General features: G+C 35.3%; 1 protein-coding gene across 1 annotated transcript in view; it reads right to left on the bottom strand.

Annotated features, from left to right (window-relative positions):
• LOC124255759 overlaps positions 1 to 12,524 on the bottom strand; it is a gene marked incomplete at its 5' end in the record, with an annotated part of 83,765 nt that overhangs the window by 38,487 nt on the left and 32,754 nt on the right. The window lies entirely within an intron of this gene.

Below are 12,524 nucleotides of genomic sequence, written 5' to 3'. Positions count from 1 at the left end.
TGGATTTCCATATTGACAATTTAAATAAAAATGTGCCTTTTGTAACATAATGTATCGGACGTTAAAGAATGCAATAATGACATTTCAACGGCCTGATGTGTTTTTCCATACTGTTAAGAAAGTTTGTAAAACATTCAGTCGTATATAAATTCAAACAACAACGAAGATTTTACAACTTTTAAGAAATAGTGTTACCAACAGCTTGACCCTTCATTTTGACGTCGAGTATATATTCAGAACACTGGAAAAATCAATCCCTTTGATTGCAAGTCATGGCCCTTCAGTTCCTAGGCTCAAGTAAGTATATGTTTATTATGATTCTGTTACGTTCTGTGTTTCATTTCCAAGATAAGTCTTCACCAACCTTCACAATCTTTTAAATCACATCACCTAGGAAAAGATTATTATGTCAACGTCAGATACAATCTTTCCTCCCGCCTTGTGGAAGTGTTGTTTGAGAACTGAAATCTTACACTTACTCACTAATGAATTTGGAAATCCGTGTCATAATCAATTCCCAGAAAACGGGGGCATTTTTGGTGTGTACATGTACATATCTAATGTTTGTTACGTTTTTCCTGATGCCATAAAGCCACGTTGTGTTTACTGTCTCTCTTCGTAAGGCTTTATGTGACTTCTTTACACAAAATTCGATTGACATGCTCTAAGCACCTACAACATGATGGACATTATTACCCCTGATAACCCAAGCTGAACGTCAAAGCGCTAGAACGTTAGTAGCCATAGCCGACTTGTCCCTCCGTGTAGTCATTTTCTGATGGCTGAACAGAGGCAATTGTAGAACAAATCCACTTGCCTGAAGTGGTCTGTTACTGAATCAGTTAGTGGGCGTGCGTTGCCATTTCTTGACGCTTGTTCTATTGTTTTATCGAGACTCTACAACAAAATGCTGCCTTCTTTCTCAATGTTAGATGTCCCGTACCTTGTGATTACATATCAGAATCATACAATGGAGATATGAAATGATTTCGTCGATTTCATTGATTCTACCATTGTATCTGAACAGAAACGCCATTCCACGACAATACCAGGACTTCTTGAACCAAAATAGCATTATATTCATATTGGAAACAAATTTCAACGTACTCGTAATTTGTTTCAGTAATAGCGATATACAGTCTGTCTAGATCACATGTACATTTGTCACTAATTTTGTGGATATTAATACATTCTGGCCTGACTAATGGCTTAAAGCCTGTTTGTTAAATAGTTGTTAGTAAGAATGATACACTTGAATGAGAAATGACAGATGTGCTGTTGGATATTCTGTTGTATCTGTAATTCGCTTGGGAATTGGGCCCTATCACTACTTTTACTGAAACGATGTGATGTTAAGTAGTGTATTATTGTGGAGTTGAAGAAGAAGTTTGAAACAAACATTTAAATGTATGCCCTCTATACTTATATAGAGGAAAATGTTGGGTGTACCTGGTACCTTCAGACCGGAGTTGTTATGTGCAAAGATGTTTACTGATTCGGAAACAAAACCTACGACGCGAGAACGGAAGCGCCATTACATCAATAGGTTACATAATGGTCGTGATGAATAATTCTGTTAAAATCGGTGGATTGTTTGCAGTCAATGGGTTCCTTCTGGAAATAACACTACATATTTCACTGTTGCTAAACAACTGTAAATTGTAAGCATGATGTAATCACTTAGTCCTCTTGGCGATAAGTACAGTGGCTATGTACATTCTGAGGCAGAGTTGACACTGTCAGTCGTTGCTGTGGCTTTTCTCCTGTCTTTAGTCACATGATGATCAATATGGTCAAAGAGAAGTTCTATGTGCTGACTCTTGTGCTTAAATGTATGCCTCTATACCTCCCACCAGGGCGCATGTTTCATTCATGGACTCGTTAGAGGAGAATGTTGACTATAACCTGGTACCTTCGGATAGGGGCATTGTTATGCGCAAATGTACTTATTGATTCGGAAACAAAGACAGACGACGCGAGAACGGACGCGTCATGACATCGGTAGGAACGTATTGGTATTGATGTGATGAAGAATCGATGAATTCAAATGATATAATTTCATGTACTTTGTACTCCAGTGGAATCTCAGTGGAAGTAACACACCACCTTTGTTGATGCTCAAAAGCCGTGTCTTGTACGTGTGATTGAATCTGGACGATAGGTGCATTGTCTACGCGTATATTCTGAGGCAGATTTGACTCTGATGTCAGTCTTTGCTGTGGATTTCTCCGGTCTTGTATCACATGAGGATGACTATGTACAAAGAGACGTTCTATGTGCTGACTCTTGTGTTGTGTCAACCGATATCTGTCTTTCCATCATGTGACAGATTTTATTTTCAACGCCATGGCAGTTTGGACAGTCTGTTATTTAATGAGGCCTTTGACTCTGAGAGCGTCGTAGAAGAACGGATGTTGTGCGGAGAACGTTGCTACCGTCACTCCTTTGTAACATGCTGCATATACAACCCCAACGTCCAAACGATGCCGTACACGCAAGTCGTTCGTCAACACAGGAGGAACAGAGGACACGGGCTGGCAGTACTATGCAGGTAAACTTAAACTTTCAGAAGTGCATCTGTTTGAAAGTAAATTCATTTGAAAATATGTATAATGTATATATGTAATGTATGGAACAATTCAAACATTAATAAGTAAGCCATTTTGACTTCATAACACTTTTGACAACGGACGTTAAGCCAACCAATATATCATTTATATGTATCTAAAACTAAATAGCTTGAAACCATATAAATAAGTAACTGTCCATGAAACGCTGTTATATTCATACGGGCTAGGGGGTATGGTTACAAGGGATTTTAGACCCGAGATAATGTATGCACGAGTATGCATGAATATGTTAATGTAGGCAGGATAGTTGACGAAAGAAAGAATACGTAGACAACTCTAAGCTTGATCCATCAAAGTCCAACACAAGAGGTGTTGCAATACTTTTCAATAATAATATTGATCTCACTATACATAAAACTCTGGAAGATGAAGGTGGAAATTTTATTATTGCAGACATAACTGTAGAAGATAAAATATTTACCCTCACAAACCTTTATGGAGCAAATATTGATGACCCACTATTTTATGTAAAGCTTTTCGAAAGTTTATCCAATTTTGAGAATGAATCTCTGGTTATGGTAGGAGATTGGAATCTAGTTCTTGATCCTTCCATTGATTTAGAAAATTACAAAAAAAAGTAGTTTTAGACACAATTGCAGCTTATGATCTTGTGGATATTTGGCGTGATTCGAATGATTATCTGAAAAAAATTACATGGTGGAAAAAACATCCAAGACAACAAGCCAGACTGGACTTTTTTTTAATCTCACAAGATTTGCTGAACCTTACGCTTGATTCCGATATTCTACCAGGCTATAAAACGGACCACTCAGCTATTACCTACTCTTTTCAAATACTATTAACCAAGAAAGAGGGCAGGGATATTGGAAATTTAATACGTCTTTATTGTTTACAACCTGAGTATAGTGAACTTTTTTAGATCCATATTAAAGGACACAGTTGAAGAATATTCAGATATTGATGTATATGACAGAAAATGCTAATGACCTTAATATAAAACTTAAGATTGATGATAGTATATTTTTAGAAACCTTCCCTTATGAATGTTAGGGAAAAATCAATTTCAGTTTCAACCTTTCTAAAAGAGAAAACCATTGATAAAACCACAGAATTAGAAACTAAAATTAAAGACTATGAAGAATCAACAAGAAAGGACTTTCAAACTATAGATGAAAATTTATTATCTGAACTTGCAAAATATAAATTTGAACTACAACAAATTAAAGAAGATGAAATAAGGGGTATACAGCTCAGAAACAGAATTTTATGGTATGAAGAGGGGGAAAAGCCAACCAAGTATTTTTGCAACCTAGAAAATAGAAATTATGTCAGCAAATCAATTAATAAGATTGTCACGGATAACAATGACGAAATTACTGACAGCTTTTCTATCTTAAAATGAAGTAAAAACATTTTACAAACAACTTTACTCTTCTGGCAGGAAATATGAGGATGAAACTTGTTAACAAGATGTGGTAACTCCCACTTTAACTGGCCATCTTAGAAACAAATTAGAAAAGATATTGACATGGAAGAAATAACATTGGCTGTTAAACATATGAAAAATAACAAAAGCCCTGGTGTAGATGGTTTCCAATAGATTTCTTTAAATATTTTTGGAAAGACCTTAAATATTGGATCTATAGATTTATTAAAGAAATTTTAATAAGAATCAAATGTCTTTCACAATGAAAAGAGGTGTTATTACATGTATACCCAAGCCAGATAAAACAGAACCCTTTTAAAAACTGGAGACTAATAACTTTATTGAATTCACTGTATAAAATAGTAAGTACTTGTATTTCTAATCGGTTAAAAAGAACCCTGTACTCTCTTATACATGAAAATCAGACTGGTTTTATACCTGGTAGAAATATAAGCGAAAACACAAGATTACTCTATGACATTATGTTTGAGACAAAAAGAAGAGACATCCCAGGTTTATTAATTTTGATCGATTTTGGAAAGGCTTTTGATACTGTCTCTAAAGATTTTATAAATTTGGTATTAAAAAAGTTTGGGTTTGGTCCCCAAATTATTAGGTGGATAGTGGATAAATATCCTAACCTATAATACAACTTCTTGTGTTATTCAAAATGGACGTCTCTCAGAATTCTTTTCAAATGAACGGGTTGTAGACAAAGGGATCCGTTATCACGATATCTTTTCCTTTTTGTAGCTGAAATCCTTGGATGCATGATAAGACAAAATGAAAATATCAAAGGTATAGTAATTGATGATACAGAGTATAAATTAGGACAATATGCAGATGATACTGAGTTGTTTTTAGATGGTACAGAAAAATGTCTATATTCTGCTGTTGATGCAATTAATACTTTCTATAGGATGTCAGCACTAAAAATAAATATTGATAAGACTAAAGCTATCTGGATTGGATCTAAAGCAGGTTGTGGTGATAAGCTATGTCAGGATTTGAATATTGAATGGCGAAAAAATGAATTTGTTGTTCTGGGAATTATACTTAATGCTGAACTGAAGGATCTATGGATCATCAATACAAAGAAAAAACTAGAGGAAATTAACAGATTATTGGCAGTGTGGAGAAAAAGACATTTAACATTAATCGGCAAAATCACTGTTATCAAGACACTAGCTATGTCAAAATTAGTTCATATTTTCAGTACTTTTACCAAACCCACCCCAAGATTTTGTTACCTCCCTTGATAAAATATTTTTCAAATTCATCTGGACTGACAAAACTGACAAAATTAAGAGAAGTACCTTGAAAAAAGATTATATACATGGGGGTTTAAGAATGATCGACATAAAAACCTTTATCAATGCCTTGAAACTATCCACTTTGAGACTTTATTTAAGAAAATCATCAATCTGTAATCCACGCAATTTTCCATTACATGATATCATGAAATTTGGTGCTAACTTCTATAATATTGCTGATATTCATAATCCATATTGGAAAGATGTTCTAAAAGCATGGAACATGTATTGTAATAACATTACCATAGAGGAAAACAACATTGATGAAATTTTAGCACAGCCATTATGTTTTAATCATAATTTTAAATACCAAAATCATTATATCAGTCATTGGGCAAATAAAGGACTATTAACCATCAAAGACATGTGTGATGAAGAAGGTTTGATGTCTTTTGAATCTTTAAAAAGTAAATATGCAATAAAAGGGACAGAATTAGATCACAGATATGTTCTAAATAATATACCTGAATCATGGAAAAATACAATAACAAATCACAGGTGTATAAATAACTATGACATGAATCTTAACTCCTATCAAAAGAATTTTATGAAATCATTACAAGGATCAAGATAATTTTATGATATATTGCTATTTAACAATAATAACCCTCATATGTGTCATAAATGGGAGAATGTGTTTGAAGATACTGACTTTGATTGGCCAATGATTTTTCAAGTCTTACAGACAAGACATTAATGATGTAAAACTCTTAGAGTTCCAATATAAATTTTTACACGGTATTATCTATACCAAAAAGGAACTTTTAAAAATGAACCTTATCCAGAGCGCCTCATGCAGCTTTTGTAAAGATGAAGATGAAAATTTGTGCCATGTTTACTGGGAATGTAGTGAAACTAAGAAGTTTTGGAAGGATCTTCAAATTTGGATTAACACTTATTTGATACAAAAAGTCAATTTGACAAAATATTTGGTGTATTTTGGCTCCTTAAGTAAAAACTCATTACTTAATCATATAATCATTTCAGCAAAAAGACAGATCTATGTCTCTTCTTTGAAAAACAATATTCCAAAATGCGATAACTTTAAAAGGACTTTAAAAGATATTTTTTCTGTTGAAAGCTTCATTGCCAAAAGGAAGAATAAAATGAAGAAATTTGCTAATAAATGGCATCCATTATTCCCAGTATTTCAAACCGCTTCTTTTGTAAAATCTTGATCTGTTTCCCCTTTTGAAAAATTATCATTGTTTTAGTTATATATTGACTAGTTAGTTAATGGCACTGGTGTAACTTTGGGGAACACATATTATAGGTTGGATATAAGACACAATATACAACACAATAAGCCGGATGTTGCGCAATATATAACACAACACATTGGATGTGACACAAGACACAGCATGACATGTCAGAATAATTGTGGCACTATATACACCACATGTTAGATAAGACATATTTACAATGTATATCAGATAATACATTATGTACAACACGATATATGTACAACACGATAGATTGGCCGTGACACTACAATATGCTATGTCGGGTGTTGCGCTATATACAGTATGATATGTCAGATGTGGCGCTATATACAACGTGGTATGTCAGATATGGCGCCGTATACAACAAAATATGTTGAATGTGACACAATATACAGCTTGATATGTCAGATGTGGTGCTATAAACAATATGATATGTTCATATATGATGCTATTTACAATTTGACATATGGGATGTAATACTATATACTTATGATATATCAGATATGACATTATATACAACTTATGATGGAAAAAAAACCCCCAAAAAACCCCAAAACAAAAAACTCCTAATAACAAAACACTTCTAGAAAATTATGCACATATTTATACCATGCATCAAAATACCTCCCAATTCAGTAAGATATATTTTTGTAGGATTTCCCCATGTACTATGACATCATATATATTTGTTGTAAACTCAACCTTTGTTATTGTATACATGTGTAAATGTATGTGAAAATTGTATATATGTTGTATACGGCCTGTGGCCTATAGACAATAAAACGACTTTGACTTGAAAAAAGAAAAGAAAAAAAAAAGTCCAACACAGCTTGTCTTCCCTGCATACACTTTATATCAAATACAGAGCTCCAGATAAGATTCAGCTCATGTGGGTACTGTACCCACTGTATTTTTTTGGAGTAGGTATTATGAATGTTGAGTGGGTATTTCATTTTCCGTAACCCACTGCTTTCAAATATGTGCGTATTTCAGTCATTTTACTCATTTAAGTATTATGTCATTGAGAAAGTTTACTAAGCAGGTATGTTCTGCCTTATGTCATACCTAATCAAAACCAAATTAAATATAATGGAAATGATTTCATAAAAAATCACTCATCCTGTACTGACAGTACAACACTTGTCCTATACTAACAGTACAACTTGATAGCAATCGATGTCTTTTATATTACTCAAGCGATTTTTATAAATATATTCCGTACGCATAGGTTTTAAACTCTTTCCGTATCTAACATTTTAAATGCGTGCGTAATTGGTACGCAACAATTATTTTTTCAATGCGTAATTGGAAATTTTCTATGCGTATTGGGCCTCTGATTTGTAGACTGAAAAATGTAGATTTATAAATATAAAAGCGAAGATAGATTATGTAAATCATGTAAGATTAATGTCTTAGAAAATTAATACCATTTTTGTTTGTATGTCCTTAACATGATAAACGACGTAGAAAGTACCTTAAAGAATTTTATTATGTCATCCAACAAAAGATAAATTATATTCTTTATTAAACTGCAACAACCATGACATGATTCAGATTGTTGCTGTGTTTATATATCACACTATGAAACTCAGAAAGAATTAATCACCATCGAGCATCGTCTGAACGTCATTATTGTATGAAAACAAATGATCACATCATATATAAAACTGTTCTATATTGCACTAATATATACTTAGTTCCAAAGAAACGAGACATTCATGTTTGTTTTGAAATTTCCATTTTGTCTTATCTACTTTATAATCATCACTAATGTGCATGTTAAATGTTATTTGAAACCAATGTTCGACATTAAACTTCTGAAACAAAACTTTTAACGTCAAATTAGTCGTAACAACTGAATCTAATTATTGAACATTTGTATGGGGAAAAAACCATCAGAAATGCATCACATAAACGCATGCTCTGACTCGTTGTGCACGTGAAGTTAATGATGTGACACTTTCTTCAAGAATAACAACAGAAAGAACGCTTTAAAAGATGCGACGGCAGTTTCTGTTGTGTTCTTTTTCTGAATGGTTCAGACAACAATATGGCACGTCTGAGCAATGAAGCACGTCTACGTGCTCTTGGGATGATTGATGCTGGTTCCAGCGTTGTCAACGACGCACAACATATACCGACTGATTGAACGCAACAAATCAAAGGAATTTGATTAAAGATCGACCTAGAGACGGAAGGCCACAAGTGATGTCACGCAGTCAAGACCGTTACATCGTAACGTCAGATCTTCGTAACCGTTTTCTGCCAGCTACTGTTACAGCCCTTCAGATAATTGGGATTCATAACAGACCAATTTTAGGAAACACTGTGTCGACGTTTGAGAGCACACCGGCTACACTGTAGGAGACCCTATGTTAGACCGATTTTGACGCCTCGGCACCGTCGTCTACGCTTAGCAGGGTCTCGCCAACATTTGCACTGGAGATATGCACCGTGGCAGAACGTTGTTTTCTCAGACGAGAGTCGTTTTGTGTCCACGTTGCAGATTGGGAGAGTGAAAATACGGCGTCGACGAAATGACCATTCAGAGACCCATGTGTTCTGGAAGGTGACCGATGGGGTGGGCCATCCCTTATGATGTGGGGTGGAATAAGCTGGGGAAGGCAAGTACCACCTGTAATCTTCCAAAACAACGGTCAAGGTCGTGGAAGGGTGTAACTGCACGACGCTACATTGACGAAGTCTTAAGGCCTGTTCTCGTCCCGTTCTTTAGACCAAGACCACAGTTGCAGATCCAACACGATACTGCCCGCGCCCACACCGCGCTCATCACAGGATAATTCTTGGCATATCACCACATCCAGACAATGGTCGGGCTACCTCTTTGTGCTTATTTAAGTCCAATGGAACATCTCTTGGACGAGTTGGACCGACGCCAGCATCAAAGTCCAGTTCCTCCACAAAATCGGCGGCAGTTGGAGAACGCTGTGTTGAATGAGTACAATAACATTCCCCGTACTTTCATTCGACGTTTGTTCATGTCTATGGGAAGACGGTTGTACTCATGTGATAAACAATAATTGTGATCATATCAGGTACTGATAACATCGAATGTCAGCTTAAGCTTGTAAACATGTCTAATGCAGACTCGTCAAGTTGGACACAATATAAATTTCATCAGATCCTAAATCCACTGTCGTTGCTGTTGTTTTTATCTTTCTTTGGTGCGTTCTGCATAATGCCTATAGTGTCTGGAAACATGGATGTGAGATAACAGTTCTTATTTCAAATGGACGTGTCGCGTTTCGTTTGGAACTAAGTATATATTGTACTATATTCCTGTGTGAATAAAGATTGACTGATTGGATTTTGACTTCATAAAATGATGGCAACGGACATTACACCAACTAGAATATCATTGATAAGTATGTAAAGCTAACTAGTGTGAAACCATATTAATACGTAATTGTTCATGAAACAATACATTATATTCAAACGGCGTCCATACTAGCTTAGGTGTATGTGAAGGCCACAGGCCCATGTCACAAGTTTATACAAGCACAGTGGATTTCTTTTCTTAATGATAAGACCCGTGAAGATCCGGGTTAGAATATTGATCTTCAGTAACCCATGCTTGTCGTAAGAGGCGACTAACGGGATCGGGTGGTCAGGCTCGCTGACTTGGTTGACACATGTCATCGGATCTCAATTGCGCAGATTGATGCTCATGCCGTTGATGACTGGATTGTCTGGTCCAGACTCGATTACTTACAGACTCCAGCCATATAGCTGGAATATTGCTAGATGCGGCGTGAAACTAAACTCTCTCACTCACTCACTCTTAATGATAAATATACTGAAAAATATACACAGCAATATGTTTGCAATTGACAACAGCTGGTTAAATATGTAAAGTAACTGGGTATATATTTGCTTTTAATGTCACTATAATGATCATAAATTAGCAGAACATGGCATTTGTCTGCCAAGATATTTAAGTTACAGTAGGTTTGTTGTAAAAATCCCTTTTAACATAAATCATTGTAAGCAGAACGATACTGTGATAAGGCTTCTTAGTCATATTGATACAGCGTATATATTCTTCAGACATGTTTTCTTTAAACAGGGAATAAGTAAAGGTGCGTGGACTAGTTGGGGTTTGCATGCCAATCTTGTATCAAACGATCTTTGTTTCTTTTTACAAGTAAATTAAATAATTGAGTTTGTTTCCAACTCCTTGCAATGCACAAAGCTCAATAGAACTGTGAGGACCAAGCAAACCTATGAAAGGTTGATGTGGCACGAGTGATTATTGTATTATGTACTTTGATTATGATTCATCATTATGTTGTGATTAGCTTAACATTGTGTAGACAAACTTCCCTTGCGGGACAATAAAGTTTATCTTATCTTATCACGCTCGGCGCTCAAGATTAGGTAACGTTTTGTAAGCTTTTAATGGGTGGCATGAAGAGGGAGAGGAGCTTAAACCAGAAAGCAATACCAGGTTTAAGAGTATCTACCAGTTTCTCCAGGGACAGTTGTATTTGGTGTAGACATTCACAACCCAAAGAATGGTTTACATGCATAAAGTAATACCCTTCCCAAGCAATAGTGTTTATGAAAGCCCTATGATTTAAACATATTTATTTCCAATGAAAGGAACCGGATTGGTAAACAAGCATAAGCTTATATGAATACCACTCCCACTGGAAACAAGTCCACATTTACAAGCTTGGAAAGATGATGTTTCCAAGACATTTCTAATTTTGGAATTATGAGATTTCCAAAAATTTACAATTTTGGAAATGTCCACAAGGGGAGATAACTGGTGGGTGATGGTAAATGATTGTTCTTACACGCTTGTTAATTGATGAGTGAGTCAAGGCAGTTAAGTGTCACCAGTTAACAAGGCCTACTGCCTTGTTAGTTAATGAGTGAGTTAAGTCAGTTTAGACAGCCTCTGGAAGGAAACCCAAGTTGAAAGTTTTTATGACTCTTAAAGAAGCCTCTGAAAGTAAGATAAATCTTTCATGGGCATTTAGAAGTGGAATGCATACAAACAGCAAGCTTTATGGATGTCAGTGTGACCTGATTTTCACCTGATGAAGGAGCAAGCATATGCTCCGAAACGTCGTGTTATTCACAATAAAGAAGTTGACATCCATTTTATTAAGAAGTTAAGTTATTAAAATCTGCTGAGCTGTAGGTTTGTTAATCATGTCATGGTGTGATTATCGCTCTAACACACCTGAGAGATTCGTTAATAGTATGGTATGCACAGGCGGTGAAAGTTGTATTGAATTTGGTTGGTTGCATATTGTTTTGTGTTATGCTGTCGGTTTGTATGTATGTGTGAATGAGGAACCTCACATATTATAACATTGAAAACAGAATAAACTTAACATTATTCCATGGTCAATATTGCAATGTTAGTGAAATGGTAGTATACGGAAGTTTGTTTCACATTTTTTATAATACCTTCTTTTATGCAGATAAAAATATTAAGAAATGAACGAATAATGCCATGCTTCTCTCAGAGTAAGGGAAGATAATTTATATAGTGGTTCTTATCAAATTAGATATTTCTTTATCGTCCGAACAGAATTCACAAATTACGGATGATTCGTGTGTGTGTGTGTGTGTGTGTGTGTGTGCATGCACTCGTGTATAACATCTAACTTGATAGGTAATAAAATCAGGCCGTTTGTAACCATAATGACTATATTGGTTGGAACACTTGAGGAACACAAATAATTTCACACTTCAAAAGGAACTGGAACAGTAACATTTTTCATGTTATCATATGAGCTTCAAAACATTGAATGAAATAAATGCTGTATGATGAAATGGATCAGAGAACATTATAATGACATGATGACGACTGACTGACTGACTGAGTTTAGTTTTACGCCGCTTTTAGCAATATTCCAGCAATATCACGGCGGGGGACACCAGAAATGGGCTTAACACATTGTGCCCATATGGGGAATCGAACCCGGATCCTCGG

This window comes from Haliotis rubra, unplaced genomic scaffold, assembly GCF_003918875.1.
Source record: "Haliotis rubra isolate DU_JTF1 unplaced genomic scaffold, ASM391887v1 Scf609, whole genome shotgun sequence".
NCBI classification, from domain to species: domain Eukaryota; kingdom Metazoa; phylum Mollusca; class Gastropoda; order Lepetellida; family Haliotidae; genus Haliotis; species Haliotis rubra.
The sequence above is the reverse complement of the archived record's forward strand: the minus strand, read 5'-3'. Positions and strand labels throughout refer to the sequence as shown.